This window comes from Nerophis ophidion, linkage group LG27 (assembly GCF_033978795.1).
Source record: "Nerophis ophidion isolate RoL-2023_Sa linkage group LG27, RoL_Noph_v1.0, whole genome shotgun sequence".
Lineage (NCBI taxonomy): Eukaryota > Metazoa > Chordata > Actinopteri > Syngnathiformes > Syngnathidae > Nerophis > Nerophis ophidion.
In genome coordinates, this window is record NC_084637.1 from 8,151,654 (window position 1) to 8,159,153 (window position 7,500).

The following is a 7,500-nucleotide window of genomic DNA, read 5'->3' on the forward strand; positions in this document are numbered from 1 at the left end:
GATGTAATTAGACACATTTACTAGGATAATTCTGGAAGATCCCTTATCTGCTTATTGTTTTAATAGTGTTTTAGTGAGATTGTAAAGACATACCTCGAGGTCGGATGGCTGCGGTGAACGCGCCAGTGTCTCAGAGAGAAGCCGAGGAGCCAAGCTCACAGCTGCCTTTTTTGACAGCTACTACAGGAGGACGAATAATCCACTGATGTCTCCGGTAAGAAGTATATATATCACAATTTTCCCGTCCAAAAACATGCTGGTTGACCGCTCTGTGTTAAAGCTTCACAACAAACAAAGAAACACCGGCTGTGCCTCGGTGCTAAAGACAGCTGCAATACGCCGCTTTCCACCAACAGCATTCTTCTTTGACGTCTCCATTATTAATTGAACAAATTGCAAAAGATTCAGCAACACAGATGTTCAAATTACTCTGTAATTACGCAATGAAAAGAGACGACTTTTAGTTAAAGTGGTGCTGAGCTAGTATGTCCGCTCCAACCCGAAACGTCACAAACACACGTCATCATTCCGCGACGTTTTCATCAAGGAACTCCGCGGGAAATTTAAAATTGCAATTTAGTAAACTAAAAAGGCCGTATTGGCATGTGTTGCAATGTTAATATTTCATCATTGATATATAAACTATCAGACTGCGGGGTCGGTAGCAGTGGGTTTCAGTAGGCTTTTAAATGTAAAAATTAGATATTGGGTTTCACTATGTAAAGCGCTTTGAGTCACTAGAGAAAAAGCGCTATATAAATATAATCCACTTCACTAGGGATGTCGGAAGCGGGGTTCGAACCTGGATTCCCAGAGTTGCTGGCACGGCCACTCTACCAACCGAGCTATGCCGCACAATGAAGACACACCCAAACCAAAAAAAAGCGCACTTTAGTGCGAGTTTTCCCAAATTTATTTTATAACCTTATTTTTTTATATATATTTTTCCACTAACTTTGTGAAACTTGCGTGACTTTTTGAGCGTCTCCAACCCCCTTTGACTTCATCACAGTGAGTGCGTAAAATAATTCCTTTGTTTTGTTTATTTAGCCCACATTTTTCCGCGCTATTCACACTGCGTCAATTAACGCGCCATTCATTACGCATGGATTTTTTGGTGGGGTTTTTTGCGTTTATTATGAAAAAAAATAACGGCACGGACGTGTATTAGTGCTTAATAAAAACATTTTACATTGTTTCATAACATATTGGAATATGATAACGTTCGTTTGGTGACAATGTGGGCTAAATATACAAAAAAGTAATTATTTTACGCACTCACGCGTCCAGGCCGCTCCGAAGCGCGTCTCTTCGGGGCTCCTCTCTTAAAAAAAATAAAAAAAAAAAAAAAAGCCAGCCGTCCCGGTGCTTCGTCCTTATTGGTCAGGTGGGGGCGTTGCCCCACGTGACGCGGCGTCTTAAGCGTCTACTTCCACGCGCGTCTCGGCGCGCTTTCTTGAGGGTGGGAAGTCTTCTCGTCGGAGCTCGGAAAGTGGCGGACGGGCCGGTGCGCGCTCGTCATCATTCGGAGGAGGGCGACGCGCGCTCTATCTCTCCCACGCGCGTAAACGCAACCCACGCACGCAGCCGGCGCGCACGCTCACACACGCCCGGAGACGCTCTTGTCGCCGCAGTCAATCACCGGCACCGACCTGCACGGATCTTTTTTCTTCTTTCCCCACCCCTCCTTACACACACCGCGAAGACGCGTGAGTAGAAACTGTGCGCGGGTGTTGTTGATGTTTTCTTGTTGTGTAAAGTCCGGCCATATGTCGGTTTATATTTGGCCTGACGCAACTTGTACGTTTATTTTGGAAGAACGTTCCAAACTATTTCTCCTGGCATGTCAAATGTGCGCGCCTCCGACGCGCAGACGACTGAAGAATTAAGCCTGAACTTTAACGCTCCTTTCAAGTTTTAAAAAGGAGGGGACACTCGGGGAAATGGTATTTTAAAGGCGTGAAATAACAACAAAAAAAGTTGTTTTTAGCCAATGTGCTTTAAGTAATGTGAATTATATTTATATAGCGCTTTTTCTCTAGTGACTCAAAGCGCTTTACATACAACCCAATAATTTTTTTTTTACATTTAAACCAGTGTGGGTGGCACTGGGAGAAGGTGGGTAAAGTGTCTTGCTCAAGGACACAACGGCAGTGACTAGGATAGCGGAAGCGGGGATCGAACGTGCAACCCTCAAGTTGCTGGCACGGCTGCTCTACCAAGCGCTAATGTTAAATAGTGTCCTCTGACTTGCATTCTTTACTTTAAAATATTTTTTTTTGTATTTATTTACCATTAAAACAAGTATTTATGAAGTAATTATGTGTTGGATGATGGATGGAAGAATAAATGTATATATTTGGCTCACACAGACACACAACTTTGACTTAATTAAACAAAAAGCCAAGAAATGGTGCAATATTTAATTGTGTGTGTGTGTGTGTGTGTTTGTGGGTGAGTTTCGAGGATGCTGTGAACACAAAAAAATAAAGCGTATGCATTTATGAGTTTGTTGGTAAATTGCGACACACGCGTCCTTAAACATATTTTAACTTAAACGCCAAATTAATTGCCTGGAAAGTTCCTTCTGGCGTGGACCGGATAAAAGTGTTTGCTTTTTTCCACGCATGTTGCCTCTCTTCCGTGCTCCTTTTCCGCATTTTTCTATTCAAATCAACTCTTCTTTGATGCTCAAATTCCTTTAAAAAAAAAAATATTATTTGTACACATTTTAAAAGCACCTTTTTTCATGTACAACATTTTGAAAATATAAACTTCATGTTTGAAATTCTGTCAGTCAAGTGGGCAAATGTACTTAAAAATGCTGATTTTAAATCCTTCATCTAAATCCTAATTTATTTTTTATTGTGTGTGTAGTTGCAGTGCCCCTTATCCGACCCCCCCGGTCATGTCAGTTTAGCTGCCCTGCGGGATGCCTGATCATGACAGCGCCGCGCTCCTAACCAAACAGACCAAGCGTGGACATCGGGGTGAAAAGGACCGTAGGGGGCGGCGTGACCGGGGTCCTGCTCGACGGCATGAACCTGCAGTCGCACAGCCCCGATCGGGACGGGGATCTCTCGCTGGCGGCCCGCGGCCACGGCGACGGGGAGAAATCCAACGTTCTGAGGAAGCTGCTGAAAAGGGCCAACTCCTACGAGGACACCATGATGCCTTTCCCCGGGGCAACTATTATCTCGCAGCTCCTTAAGAGCAACATGGGAAAGAACGGCGGGAGCGACTCCGGCTTTCAGGTTCTTCATTTTCTTGTTCACAAATCCGTCATTGATTACTTAAAGTATGCTTGTTGTGCTTTTCAGGGCAGTGGAGCTCTGTCCAGTGGGGGCTCAGAGATCCAGGCCGAGGACGGCTGCAGCAACGCCTCCTCCCAAGACCGGGACAGTCCGTCCAACTGCATTTCCCCCGGACCCACTCTCCCTTTGGTTCCGCCCTCTTTCGGGCGACCGACTTCCAACCTCAGTTCCCATACTACTGTTCAGCCGCTCTCCCTTACGTCGTTTGACTTCGACAGGCTGTCAGATGAGCACCTACGGGCGAAGAGGGCCCGGGTGGAAAACATCATCCGTGGCATGAGTCATTCCCCGCTGGTCCAGTCCAGCATTGCCGGCGACCACGGCAAAGAAAGCAACTTCGACAATGAGAGGTGCAGAAACGGGGGTGCTAACGAGCACAGAGGTACCAGTCACGGCCGTAGCCGAAGCGACTGCACCTCTTCCCTTCTCAGCTCTCCAGGTTCACGAGCTGGCGGGGTTAGCGCCGGCGAGGTCTACCGGGAGAACAAAAGGAAGCAGCGCCTGCCTCAACAGCAACAGAGCTTCCCGCAGCTGGTGTGTTCCAGGCAGGAGCAGCGACAAGAGGAGAGGAGACAGCTGAAACTGCAGCTGGAAGACATGCAGGTGGGTCACCAAGGATCTTTGGCGTTCACACATCGCCGGTTGAGGTGGCGGTTCTTAAACCACCGTGAACCGAGCCACGACGATGGCAAAAACTCTTGCTCAACATGACGCCAAGGGCGATTGGTACGGTAGTTATGGGTTGTACTTGTACTAGTTACCATGTTCATTTCGGGAAAGTCCCAGAAATCGATGTGATTGCCGGATGATGTCTGTGGTAACTTGGTATTTTTATGCCTCTCGGGGTGAAAATGCGGATTCTGCCGTTCTTTACACAGTGAAAGATGTTTTAAACACGGTCCATTTCAAACCATCAAGATCGGTTTATTTTTTGGGCGGTTGTCAGGGGGTGGCAGAAGGCTTAGTTCGAAGGTCCTGAGTAGTCCTGAGTTCAATCCCGGGCTACTCCGGCTTCCTCCCACCTCCAAAAACATGCACCTGGGGATGGGTTGATTGGCAACACTAAATTGGCCCGACTGTGTGAATGTGAGTGTGAATGTTGTCTGTCTATCCGTGTTGGATTTGCGATGAGGTGGCGACTTGTCCAGGGTGTGCCCCGCCTACCGCCTGATTGTAGCTGAGATAGGCTCCAGCGACCCCAAAAGGGAATAAACGGTAGAAAATGGATAGATGGAAGATCGGTTTATTTTTTGGGCGGTTAGTTAGTTCATCTGCCTCACAATACAAAGGTCCTGAGTTCAATCCTGGGCTCGGAATCTTTCTGTGTGGAGTTTGCATGTCCTACCCGTGACTGCGTGGGTTCCCTCCGGTTACTCCAGCCTCCTCCCATCGCCAAAAACATGCACCTGGGGATAGGTTGATTGGCAACACTAAATTGGCCCGAGTGTGTGAATGTGAGTTTGAATGTTGTCTGTCTATCTGTGTTGGATCTGCGATGAGGTGGCGACTTGTCCAGGGTGTACCCCGCCTACCGCCCGAATGTAGCTGAGATAGGCTCCAGCGACCCCAAAAGGGAATAAACGGTAGAAAATGGATAAATGGAAGATCTGTTTATTTTTTGGGCGGTTGTCAGGGGGTGGCAGAAGGGTTAGTTCATCTGCCTCACAATACGAAGGTCTTGAGTAGTCCTGAGTTCAATCCCGGGCTACTCCGGCTTCCTCCCACCTCGAAAACAAACACCTGGGGATAGGTTGATTGGCAACACTAAATTGGCCCGAGTGTGTGAGTGTGAGTTTGAATGTTGTCTGTCTATCTGTGTTGGATCTGCGATGAGGTGGCGACTTGTCCAGGTTGTACCCCGCCTACCGCCCGAATGTAGCTAAGATAGGCTCCAGCTTATTTCAAAAGGGAATAAGCGGTAGAAAATGGATAGATGGAAGATCGGTTTATTTTTTGGGCGGTTAGTTAGTTCATCTGCCTCACAATACAAAGGTCCTGAGTAGTCCTGAGTTCAATCCTGGACTCCGGATCTTTATGTGTGGAGTTTGCATGTCCTCCCCGTGACTGCGTGGGTTCCCTCCGGTTACTCCAGCCTCCTCCCATCGCCAAAGACACACACCTGGGGATAGGTTGATTGGCAACACTAAATTGGCCCGACTGTGTGAATGTGAGTTTGAATGTTGTCTGTCCATCTGTGTTGGATCTGCGATGAGGTGGCGACTTGTCCAGGTTGTACCCCGCCTACCGCCCGAATGTAGCTAAGATAGGCTCCAGCTTATTTCAAAAGGGAATAAGCGGTAGAAAATGGATAGATGGAAGATCGGTTTATTTTTTGGGCGGTTAGTTAGTTCATCTGCCTCACAATACAAAGGTCCTGAGTAGTCCTGAGTTCAATCCTGGATTTGGGATCTTTATGTGTGGAGATTGCATGTCCTCCCCGTGACTGCGTGGGTTCCCTCCGGTTACTCCAGCCTCCTCCCACCTCCAAAGACACACACCTGGGGATAGGTTGATTGGCAACACTAAATTGGCCCTAGTGTGTGAATGTGAGTTTGAATGTTGTCTGTCTATCTGTGTTGGCCCTGCGATGAGGTGGCGACTTGTCCAGGGTGCACATGAGAACCCCCCGCGACTCCAAAAGGGACACGCTGTAGAAAAATGGATGGATGGATGGATCTCAGGGTTCACGGCAAATTAACCAGGGTTAAAAGTTAAAAAGTCAAAGTACCACTGATAGTCACACACGAACACTAGGTGTAAAGATGGGACTCAATACCTTGGAGGTAATGAGTCCCATTTTATAGTCTCTGGTATGAATCGGCCGGGGTTTGAATGCACGACCTATCGATCTCAGGACAGACACTCTAACCACAAGGCAGGGTTCTGTGCGGTGTCACACGGTCTTTGGCGAAGAATGGCGAACCGCTACCTTAACCGGCAATGCGAACACCCCTAAAGACTTACAATAAATAACCATCCTCTGTTCTATCTTGTTTAGAAGCAACTGCGCCAACTCCAGGAAAAGTTCTATCAGATCTACGACTCTGAGACAGAAGAAGAGGACGAGATCCACGATAGAGGCGAGGGGGACCGAGGTGGTGAGAGGGATGAGGATGGTAACCTGTCCGAGGACAGTATTCGCTCTGATGGTCTAGAGGAGAGGCACAGAGACAGAGGGCGCCGCCGCCATGATGAACTGTCAGAACTGGACCCGGGTCTGTTCCTGGACCGGGCCAGAGCCCTACTTAGACAGCAGGCCTTGATGGACGGCGAAATGGTGGACGACGTGGAAGGGAGGTCTCAGGAAGAGGAGAGGATGGTGAAGAGGAAAGGAGGGCGACAGTTAGCGGAGACGCTGAAGCAAGAGCTCAACTGTGCCGTCTCGCAGGTCGTCGACACCGTCGTCAAGGGCTTCTCGTCGCCCAAGCAGGCCGTCAGCCATCATCATGGCTGTCACAGTAGCACCCCGGCTGCCCCTTCCTCTTCCTCCAATTCATCCTCCTCCTGTCCGCCGCTCTTTGGGCCTCTCCCCTCCCTCACCCCGGATTCCCGTTTCGGCGGCGGCGCGTTGGCCCTGAGTCTCAACGGGGACGGCAGCCCCACCTCCAACTACCACTCGTCCAATCAGAGGCTCCACTGTTTCGGAGACATCATCGCCCCCAGCCCGTTGGATTCCTTCAACGGTCTGAGCGGCAGATTAAGCAGCGTGCCGACTCCCAACGACCAAACCGAGGCGTTGCCGCTCGTGGTCCGCAAGAGCGGCGGCGCCGGCGGCTGCGAGGAAAACGGCAACCCTCCGCTACCTCCTCCTCCACCTCCGCACCACCCCTCTCTCCCACTCACAGCCACTCTTGGCTTCAGCCCTCCGTCCTTTCGCCATCCGTTCCCCCTCCCGCTTATGGGCTACCCCTTTCACAGCCCTCTGGGGTCGCACGGGGGCGGGTACACCACGGCGGCCAAAGACAACCACCACCACCACCACCACCACCACATTCGCTCCTCCCCAGATTCCATGGACATGACCCGAGAAACTCTCAGCCTGAGAACCAAAATGGCCAACCTGGGAGGAGGGCACCTCGGTCACCACCACAACAGGCAGAGTTCCCCGAGCCAACACGGGCCTGAAAGCTTGTCGCTGTCCCTCATCAAGTCCGAGTGTGGGGACCTGGCGGACATCGCCGACATC

The 7,500-nt window shown here is 49.7% G+C and overlaps 1 pseudogene; it reads left to right on the forward strand.

Moving 5' to 3' along the window:
* The window catches only part of LOC133544252 (prospero homeobox protein 1-like), an 87,391-nt pseudogene that overhangs the window by 4,197 nt on the left and 75,694 nt on the right, over positions 1-7,500 (forward strand).